Source organism: Triticum urartu, chromosome 7A (assembly GCF_056163025.1).
Source record: "Triticum urartu cultivar PI428250 chromosome 7A, HENAU_Tu73, whole genome shotgun sequence".
Lineage (NCBI taxonomy): Eukaryota > Viridiplantae > Streptophyta > Magnoliopsida > Poales > Poaceae > Triticum > Triticum urartu.
The window spans coordinates 320923293-320934899 of NC_141879.1; the positions used below are offsets into that span (position 1 = coordinate 320923293).

Genomic DNA, 11607 nt, shown 5'->3' on the forward strand with positions numbered 1-11607 from the left:
CAACCGAACGCCGTGCTCGCCACTACCCGTCACCATCACGGCGAACGACAACATCTACGCCGGCGTTGCTGTCCAGAAGAGCTGTCGTCGTCTATGTCGCTTGCGCCCTCGAGATCGAGCCAGGAAGCCCCTGCTACACAGATCGAGGTCGTCTTCCTCGGGTCGCCGCCGTCGCCTTCGACTCTGGCCACCACCCCTGCTGCTACTAAACCTCCCGCCGAGCCGCCGTGTGCTCCTAGGTGAGCACCATGTCCATCCCCTTTCCCTTCTGCTCCTCGACGTACGCCGTAGCCGTAGCTTGACGCCGCCCCTGCTCCGTAGCTGCCGTGTCCAGAGCTCGTCGTGGCCAAGCCCACGCTCACGCCCCGTGCGTGCCCTAGGCTACCCTGCCCGTGCCTGGCCGAGCTCATGCGCGCGCCCACCCGCCGCTGTCGTCTGCACCCGCCTGCTCATCACCGCTGCCGCTGGCTGCTGTTGCTTTTTGCTCTCCTGCTGCTACTACCGCGCTGTCGCCTGCAGCTTGTTTCGGCCGCACCTCCACGTGCCCGCTCGCGCGTTTGGTTGCCGCGCCCCCGGCCGCCCCGTTCGTGAGCTCACCGGCCGCGGCCTCGCCTTGTTCGTGTGTCGCGTGCTCGCGCACGCCTTCCCGCACCGCCTGCTGCTGCACTGCTCGATGCCGCCGCTGCTCGCTGCTCTGCTTGCTACTGCCGTTTGCTGCTGCTCCTCCCGCGCATGGCCTCGCCGCCGCTGCCTAGCGCCCGCACCGCGACATTGCACTTTGCTACCGCTTTGGTACAAGTAACATTCAGTTACTGTAGCTATTGCTAGCTTTTCAATTTCTACATCGAGTAACCCCTTTGACTGCCCCTAAATTGTGGCTAAACAACTACTAACGGGACTAAAAAAATTATGGAAAGGTAGTACACTTGACAAGGCTCAAATGTTTCCATTGCACCAAATCCATTTGGTGCATAGATTAAATTCGATGAAACTCACAAAGTGCTATCTTTTGTTAGCAGAAAATAGAACTGTGTGCGTGAGTGTGTTATGTGTGTGCGTGGGAGGCAGGGATGGCTCACTACCAAGTGGGATGGCCCTGATTAGTTTAGGTTGATTAAATACTTAGTGGTCAGAGTAGTTAGACTAATTAACTACTATTTAGGATAATTGCTAGCCTATGTCATGTGGCCCCCTATGTTAATTTTAACCCCTCCATTTTAGTTTAGCCATCAATTAAATTATGTGCCAATGAAATGTGGGCCACATCCCCCCTTTTTGACTAGTCATTTTGACTTGATCAAATTTGGATTAGATTAAATAAAAATATTCCAGAAAATCTTTAAATATTTGATAATTCATAGAAAATAATCCGTAACTTGGATGAAATAGTTTTCTACATAAAAGTTGCTCAGAAAAACGTGACAAACCCGAATACGCTACCCACATACCTGTCAGAGGCCTCTAACTATCTGAACATGGAACATTCCCCTTCGGTCATCTGTTTGACACAGGTTCGGAACCGGGAAAACATTCCCGGTTGAATTCCCCCTTCACCTGTATCGGGTAGCCATACATTGGCTGTGTTTGTTTGGGTTTTAGAGAGCAGTTTCCGGTAGAAATAAGCTAAAGCTGTAACAAACAGCTAAAACGGGGCAGTTTTCGGCTGATAGTCAAAAACGGTTTGAGGCCTTTTTACGTGGTATAGGGCGAAGCGAGGCCAGTCGTGCTTTCACCAGGAAACTGATTTCCCTCGGTCAAATTTCCACAGACGCCCTTGACAGTTCAGTGCAATTATGAAAGGAATGCCATCGAGCCCTATTTCAATCGATCCATTCGTCTCGTCTCCCTCATCGCAAACCCACGCACGAACAGATACAGCAAGGGGGAGAGGAACCTAGGGTTCCGCCGCCGCCGCAAGAGCCGCCGCCGCGGCCTCCACTCGTCGTCGCCCGCCACCGCCTCCTCCACTCGCCGTCGCCTGCCGCCGCCTCCTCCACTCGCCGTCAGTAGCCGCCGCCTCCACTCGTCCTCGCCCACCGCAAGAGCCGCCGCCGCCTCCACTCGTCCTCGCCCACCGCAAGAGCCGTCGCCGCCTCCACTCGCCATCGCCCGCCGCCGCCTCCTCCACTCGCCGTCGCCCGCCGCCGCCTGCTCCACTCGCCGTTGCCCACCGCCGCCTCCTCCACTCGCTATCAGTAGCCGCCACATTCACTCGTCCTCGCCCACTGCAAGAGACGCCACCACCGCGGTAAGAACCGTCGCCGCCTCCACTCGCCGTCTTCGCCGGTCCCCTTCACCGGCCAACGCCTGGCCTTCTCATCCACCGCCGGAGAACGACGCCCACTCCCTCGAGCAACGATGTCGTCGTCAGTTGGGGTGAGATTTTCTTGGTAGAAATTTCTGTTCTTTGTGGATGCCCTGCTTGATTGATATGCTGCATATTGCTTGATGTGGATGCTCTGGTTGATTGAGGCTTCATACATGATGCTGATATATGATGCATAGTTGTTTTTCATTGATGGGTAAATTAATATTTGAAGCTTGTTGTGGATGCTCTGCTTGCTGGATGTACATGTAGATGCTCTGCTTGGGTCAAATGGCTATGCTTGTTTCATGATGGACATATCTTTTTCTATTTGCTTGCTGGACATGCCTGTTTGCTATACATAGTTCTTCCTTGTGTTGTATTCTAGAATAAATTATGGTGAAAATGAACTAGATGGAGAAGGCGGCGAATAAGTCAGCAAAGAAGGCAGCGAAGAAGGCAGACAAGACAGACAAGGCAATTTGGGATGCATACCATACTAGGGTATTTTGCGAGTTGTGTGCGAGGGAAGTTGAAGCAGGCAATAGGCCGGGGCATTCTTGAGTCCTAGAGGATATAAGAATTTAGGGGAGAGTTGGTTGCAGATAACTAAGAAAAGTTATGTGAGGATGCAATTCAAGAATAGATGGGAAAATCTCAAAACTATGTATTGTCAATGGAAACAACTGCAAATTGACGCATCTGGACTTGGATGGAATGCTAAGCTAGGAACCATTGATGCTGATACTGATTGGTGGAACACTCACCTAATAGTAAGTTCATGTTACTCATAGCATTTACATTGGGTTTATATTATCTTAATTATCCATTTAGCTGACCGTTTGTTCTTTTGCTATATTTCAGAAAAACCCGGAGCATGCAAAGTATAGGAATGGAGGACCACCCAACTTGGCTGAAATGGACCTCATGTTTGATGACCGTCATGTCACCGGTGCCGAGTCAGCTATCCCCGGTGAGATACCATTGGACAAGGAGGATGTTAGTGATGACACTGATAGTGCAGAGGATGATGATGAAGTCATCAAAGCAAAACCAAAGAAGCAGCAAAAGACCAAGTCCTGTAAAGATGATTTTTCTGCTCAAGATGAGAAGAACCCATTTGTTCGGATGTACAAGAAGGCTAGTGATGCGATATGTGTAACGGCTGAAAGTATAAAAGAAGCATCTAGCTCCAGCATGGCTCGTCCTCCTCCTCCTCTGGTTGCTCCTCCCCCTACTCCGGTTGGCCCTAGTATGAATGAGGCAATGGAGATGGTTCGTGAATGTGGAGTTGAGGAAGGAACTCCTCTCTTTTTCTCTTCGAGCATGCTATTTATGAAGGCTGAGTATAGAGAAATGTTTGCATCGGTTCAGACCAAGGAAGGAAGGTTTGATTGGCTCGAGAGAGCGCATGCTTATGCTATGTAACTTCTCGTTTAGAATAATTGCTTAGTTCTTTGCTTGGGTTATGCTATGTTGTTGGTCTGTACCATTTGCTTATTTGAATGCTTGGATTATGCTATGTTGTTGGTCTGTACCATTTGTGTGTGAACTATTGGCTTTGCTGGATATGAACCATTTTCTTATTTGAATGTTATTTTCCCATATGTATGAATAATGGATATGACAACTAATCTTGTTGTTGTGTTCCATTTGTAGACTGATGGAATTGACGGCGGAGGTGGTGACGATGATGATGCTAACATAAAGACAGTGCAACTTCAAAACTTGCTCAAGTTAAGTATTGATCTTGCAACCTTGGGCCAAATGGCTATGCACTACAGCAAAACTTGTTTGAATAAGCAACGTAGGCAGCCTAGGAGGATTGCAGTACAAACTGGTCATGAATGGGTTATGGAAAAGTTGGCACGTCCTAAATCTTGCTACAAAATGTTTAGAATGTATCCAGATGTTTTCTTGAGTTTGCATGGTCTTTTAGTGAGTGACTACCATTTGGAGTCAACTAGCGAGATGAACTCATTGGAAAGTCTAGGCATGTTCTTGTGGATGCTTGGAGGCCCTCAATCATTTCGCCAAGCTGAAGATCAGTTTGTTCGGTCAACTGAAACAATCCATAGGAAGTTCAATCATGTGTTGCACTGTGTAAATTCTCTAGGAGGAGACATCATCAAACCTAGAGATCCTACATTCGCAGATGTGCATCCAAAAATTAGGGACAAACGTTTCTGGCCTCACTTCAAAGGTTGTATTGGTGCAATTGATGGAACTCACATTCCCGTTATAGTTCCCGCTAAAGAGACCTGCAACTATATGGGTCGACATAGTTACACAAGTAAAAATGTGTTGGCAGTTTGTGACTTTGACATGAGATTTACCTTTGTCGTTGCCGGTTGGGCGGGGTCGGTACATGACACACGGATTTTCACCATAGTATATTGAAGTATGCTAGTACTTATCCTGCACCTCCTGAAGGTACACAAATCAAGTGTTCTAATTTTGTACAGATTGTTTGTATTAATTTGTACATGTGCTCAAATTTATTCTCGATGGATGTAGATATGTACTATCTTGTTGATTCTGGTTATCCTAACCGGGTGGGGTATCTAGCTCCTTACAAAGGGAAAACCTACCACCTTGCCGAATTTCGGTCTGGCCGCCGCCCAGCGAGTGGTAAATTTGAGGTGTTCAATTATGGGAAAACTTTGTTTTTGCCACTCTGGTTTTTGCCCACTTTCCTTATGCCACTCTAGAAATTGACATTTCACTTTTGCCACTCTTAACTTTTGACAATATATCACTTTTATGGCAAAAGCAAAACTTTCAAAGTGGCAATTGTGATACATTGTCAAAAGCTAAGAGTGGCAAAAGTGAAATGAAAAATTATCGGTTTTGCCACGGAATGGCATTTGTGATGTATTGTCAAAAGCAAAGAGTGGCAAAAGTGAGATGTCCAATTCTAGAGTGGCATAAGCAAAAATGGCAAAAGCTAGAGTGGCAAAAATAAAATTTTCCCTTCAATTATCTTCACTCTTCTCTTCGGAACATGATTGAACGCACATTTGGTGTGCTCAAGCAGAAATGGCACATCCCAAGGGATGTGCCACACTTCAAGGTGGGAAGTCAGACGATGATTATCAGTGCTTGTATGACGCTTCACAATTTCATCAGGGACAGCAAGCTACGCGATAAAGAGTTTGATAAATGTGATGATAATGAAAATAACATGCCTGCAGTCTCACGGTCAACACCTTTGCTTGGCGATGTCGTTCCCACTTCATCCGATGAAGGCAACATGAACGACACGCGAGATAGGATTGCGAGCTCTTTGTTTATTGCGCGACAAGCTACATAGATTAGTATTTGGACGGACCTCTAATTATATGTATGGATTATTAGTTATATGGACGGTCTAATCCTTTAGCTCTCTTTTGTACGTATTATTAATTATATGGACTATCTTTTGTATTGTATGGGCAAATGTATATATGAGCAAGAAAGTGAGAAAATTATTATTATGAAATATTTTATGCATTAACATAGAACAAATCATTCCCTTTCAGTCAAAATACCATTTAAAAAATCTATTAACACTGAATCAACAAGTTACACTGATCTCAGTGCTCTAAGGGCATTTCAGGCTTTTCACCAGCCCACAGTCGTTTTCACAGCTGCGTTGCCAAACAGCTAACCATCACTACAGCTGTTTCCTCAACACAGCTGTTTTGCCAGCACAGCAAGCCCACAGCTGAATCTGTTGAAACTGAAGCCCAAACAAACACAGCCATTAGGTCACACCCGGCACAACATATTGCCATGTTATGCTTTGTGATGCATTGTTTGCTCTGTATTAACTATTTCTTCCCCCTCTTCTCTCCGGTAGACCCCGAGGCCGATGTTGCCCCTGTGATCGACTATGTCGACGACGACCCCTCTTTGCTAGAGCAACCAGGCAAGCAAATGCCCCTCGGGCATTCCGATATCGCCCATTTCTTTCCCTCTCATGCTTGAATTAGAACTGCTACTGCTTTCTATATGATCCTACTCTGATGCATAGCCTGTTTTTGTTACCTGCTTTCATACCTTACCTGCTTATCCTAAACTGCTTAGTATAGGTTGGTTAGAGATCCATCAGTGATCCCACCTTGTCCCAGTTGCCTCGCTTTATGTTCGATGACTCGATCAACGTGATCGACGTCCAGGCCCCGACACCGCACATCACCCCCCCTAGTTGTACGACTCTGCAGAGTTACCATCGAGTGCCGAGGGTGGAACCTCATACATCACTCCTAATGAGATCTCTATAGTGTAGCTATCCGGTACTGGTCATCGAGGGTGATTTCCTCCTTAACCACTTTCGATACGACTCTGTCGTGCAAACCCTCAAGTGTGAACCTCGAGGGTGGTCCCTCTTACGTTCACCTTGATGATTACATCGAGTGGAATTCGCCGGGGGTGATTCCTCGGGTTTTCCCCTTGATGTTTGGACACACAGTTACTATGGTTACTACGACTTTACACTGAACCATGTTACTAAAGACGGGTCGGCCCTGAGGGGTGCCCGTGCGAGCTTAATTGCGAGTGATGTGGAGTTGGGTTGACCTGGAAGGTGCCCGCGAGATACTTACGAGGCGTGGCCGGGCATTCTTAGCCCTTGCCGCAAGTACTCGAGACGGGGCGACGGGGTCACATCTTTCATGAGTCTCTGCTTGTTACCGCGCATTCCTAATCCACTATGATTTGGATATTTGATCCGAGGGGCCTCTGGCCTGATAGCACTAACCATCACGTGGGCATTGTATGGGCGTCCTGCGTCGTATACATCAGCCGAAGCTTAATAGACGTCAGCGACTGAGCGGCGCGCGCCGGGTTGGACCGCGTAAGCTCCTGCCTTGTCGAAGGAGGTAGCTAGGTCTGCTCATCGGCCGCCCACGCAACGTGAAGGAGTTCCCGGGGCGACGGCCCATGACCCCTGGGGAAATAGGTTTAGTCCGGCGTGCTGACCTCTCTATTAAGCCTAGGTCGGGTTGCGGCGTATTGTTTGGCCGGGGCCGGGCATGACCCAGGAAAGTGTGTCCAGCCGGAGTTAATCGAGCATGGTGGGTAAGTTGGTGTACCCCTGCAGGGAAGAAAACTGCCCGTCCTACGGTAATGGACACTTGGAGTTGTATCCCGATCGATAAAATTAGAACTGGATACTTGAGATGAGACATGGAGATGAGACTTGGATATGAGATGATAACTGGATAGTATGGCTCTGGGATTGCTTTCTCACAGGGAGTCGAGAAAGGATCTCTGGTCGAGGTTGATAACACTTCCACTACTTTACTTTATGCTACTCTACTCCCTCCTGTTGCTGCAAGATGGTGGTTTCCAGAAGATGCTAGTCTTCGATAGGATAGGCTTTCCCCTTCTCTTCTGGCATTCTGCAGTTTAGTCCATAGATACAGTTCATTTCCTTTGACACAAATGCATACTTAGTTTAGATCTGATGTAAGTCTTGCGAGTACTTTGGATGAGTACTCACGGTTGCTTTGCTACTTCTTTTTCCCCCATACCCGATTGTTGCGACCAGATGACGGATCCCAGGAGCCAGACGACACCATTGAAGACTACTGCTACCCCGAGGGTGCCTACTACTACGTGACAGCCGCTGACGACTTGGAGTAGTTAGGAGGCTCCCAGGCAGGAAGCCTTGCCTTTTCGATCGATTTTGCTTTTGTGCTAGCCTTCTTAAGGAAAACTTGTCTAACTTATGTCTGTACTCAGATATTGTTGCTTCCGCTGACTCTGGTGTATTTGAGCTTATGTATTCGAGCCCTCGAGGCCCCTTGCTTGTAATATAAAGCTTGTATTATTTTAATTTGTGTTTAGAGTTGTATTGTGATATCTTCACGTGAGTCCTTGATCTTGATCGTACACATTTGCGTGTATGATTAGTGTACGATTGAGTCAAGGGCGTCACATAATGGAGTTTATAAACCATAGAAAAGTTGGAATACAGTAGGTTTAACACCAATATAAATAGAGAATTATTTCATTACAGTACCTTGAAGTGATGTTTTGTTTTCTTTTGCTAACGAAGCTCACGAGATTATCTGTTAAGTTTTGTGTTGTGAAGTTTTCAAGTTTTGGGTAAAGATTTGATGGATTATGGAACAAGGAGAGGCAAAAGCCTAAGCTTGGGGATGCCCAAGGCACCCCAAGGTAAAATCCAAGGACACCAAAAAGCCTAAGCTTGGGGATGACCCGGAAGGCATCCCCTCTTTTGTCTTCGTTCATCGATAACTTTACTTGGAGCTATATTTTTATTGACCACATGATATGTGTTTTGCTTGGAGCGTCTTGTATGATTTGAGTATTTTCTTTTTAGTTTACCACAATCATCCTTGCTCTACACGCCTTTTTAGAGAGACACACATGAATCGGAATTTATTTGAATACTCTATGTGCTTCACTTATATCTTTTGAGCTATATAGTTTTTTCTCTAGTGCTTCACTTATATCATTTAGAGCACGGTGGTGGTTTTATTTCATAGAAATAATTGATCTCTCATGCTTCACTTATATTATTTTGAGAGTCCTTTAGAACAGCATGGTAATTTGCTTTTAGGAATAATAAAAACTTTCATATAAGTGCATTGAATACTATGAAAAGTTTGATACTTGATAATTGTTTTGAGACATGGAGATGGTGATATTAGAGTCATGCTAGTTGAGTAGTTGTGAATTTCAGAAATACTTGTGTTGAAGTTTGTGATTCCCGTAGCATGCACGTATGGTGAACCGTTATGTGATGAAGTCAGAGCATGATTTATTTATTGATTCTCTTCCTCATGAGTGACGGTCGGGGATGAGCGATGGTCTTTTCCTACCAATCTATCCCCCTAGGAGCATGCGCATAGTACTTTGTTTCGATAACTAATAGATTTTTGCAATAAGTATGTGAGTTCTTTATGAGTAATGTTGAGTCCATGGATTATACGCACCCTCACCCTTCCACATTTGCTAGCCTCTCTATTACCACACACTTTTCGATGGTATCATATACCCACCATATACCTTCCTCAAAACAGCCACCATACCTACCTATTATGGCATTTCCATAGCCATTCTGAGATATATTGCCATGCAACTTTCCACCGTTCCGTTTGTTATGACACACTTCATTATTGTCATATTGCCATGCATGATCATGTAGTTGACATCGTATTTGTGGCAAAGCCACCTTTCATAAATTTTTCATACTTGTCACTCTTGATTCATTGCATATCCTGGTACACCGGCAGAGGCATTCACATAGAGTCATATTTTGTTCTAAGTATTGAGTTGTAATTCTTCAGTTGTAAAAAGAAGTGTGATGATCATCATTATTAGAGCATTGTCCCAGTGAGGAAAGGATGATGGAGACTATGATTCCCCCATAAGTCAGGATGAGACTCCAGACGAAAAAGAAAAAGAGAAAAAAAAATGAGAGAAGGCCCAAATAAAAAATGAGAGAAAAAGAGGGAAGGGACAATGTTACTATCCTTTTTCCACACTTGTGCTTCAAAGTAGCACCATGATCTTCATGATAGAGAGTCTCCCATGTTGTCACTTTCATAAACTAGTGGGAATTTTACATTATAGAACTTGGCTTCTATATTCCAATGATGGGCTTCCTCAAATTGCCCTACGTCTTCGTGAGCAAGCAAGTTGGATGCACACCCACTTAGTTTCTTTTACTGAGCTTTCATACACTTATAGCTCTAGTGCATCCATTGCATGGAAATCCCTACTCACTCACATTGATATCTATTGATGGGCATCTCCATAGCCCGTTGATACGCCTAGTTGATGTGAGACTATCTTCTCCTTTCTGTCTTCTCCACAACCACCATTCTATTCCACCTATAGTGCTATGTCCATGGATCACGCTCATGTATTACGTGAAAGTTGAATAAGTTTGAGAACATCAAAAGTATGAAACAATTGCTTGGCTTGTCATCGGGGTTGTGCATGATTTAATATTTTGTGTGATGAAGATAGAGCATAGCCAGACTATATGATTTTGTAGGGATAACTTTCTTTGGCCATGTTGTTTTGAGAAGACATGATTGCTTAGTTAGTATGCTTGAAGTATTATTATTTTTATGTCAATATTAAACTTTTATCTCGAATCTTTCGGATCTGAACATTCATGCCACAATAAAGAAAATTACATTGAAAAATATGTTAGGAAGCATTCCACATCAAAAATTCTGTTTTTATCATTTACCTACTCGAGGACGAGTAGGAATTAAGCTTGGGGATGCTTGATACGTCTCCAACATATCTATAATTTTTGATTGTTCCATGCTACTATATATTATGTTTTGGATGTTTAATGGACTTATTTATACACTTTTATATTATTTTTGGTACTAACCTATTAACCAGAGGCCCAGCCCAAATTGCTATTTTTTTTTGCCTATTTTAGTGTTTCATAGAAAAAGAATATCAAAAGAAGTCCAAACGGAATGAAACCTTCGGGAGCGTGATTTTTGGAACAAACGTGATCCATAGGACTTGAAGTGGACGTCAAGCAATCAACGAGGAGGCCACGAGGCAGGGGGGGCGCGCCTACCCCCCTGGGCGCGCCCTCCACCCTCGTGGGCCCCTCGTGGCTCCACCGACCTACTTCTTCCTCCTATATATACCTACGTACCCTGAAAACATCAGAGGGCACCACGAAAACCTAATTCCACCGCCGCAACCTTCTTTACCCGTGAGATCCCATCTTGGGGCCTTTTCCGGCGCTCCTCCGGAGGGGGGAATTGATCATAGAGGGCTTCTACATCAACACCATAGCCTCTCCGATCATGTTTGAGTACTTTACCTCAGACCTTCGGGTCCATAGTTATTAGCTAGATGGCTTCTTCTCTCTCTTTGGATCTCAATACAAAGTTCTCCTCGATTCTCTTGGAGATCTATTCGATGTAATCTTATTTTGCGGTGTGTTTGTTGAGATCAGATGAATTCTGGGTTTATGATCAAGATTATCTATGAACAATATTGAATCTTCTCTGAATTCTTTAATGTATGATTGGTTATCTTTGCAAATCTCTTCGAATTATCAGTTTGGTTTGGCCTAAGAGATTGATCTTTCTTGCAATGGGAGAAGTGCTTAGCTTTGGGTTCAATCTTGCGGTGCTCGATCCCAGTGACAGAAGGGGAAATGACATGTATTGCATTGTTGCCATCAAGGATGAAAAGATGGGGTTATATCATATTGCATGAGTTTATCCCTCTAGATCATGTCATCTTGCTTAAAGCATTACTCCATTCTTATCAACTTAATACTCTAGATGCATGCTGGATAGCGG

General features: G+C 45.0%; 1 non-coding gene across 1 annotated transcript; it reads left to right on the top strand.

Moving 5' to 3' along the window:
- The first annotated feature begins 236 nt into the window (after positions 1–236).
- On the top strand, positions 237–5665 carry LOC125521147 (uncharacterized). The gene is made up of 4 exons (XR_015610254.1): positions 237–2376; positions 3965–4738; positions 4823–4960; positions 5290–5665. It is a non-coding gene; the product is annotated as an uncharacterized LOC125521147 (transcript).
- The last annotated feature ends 5942 nt before the right edge of the window (positions 5666–11607 follow it).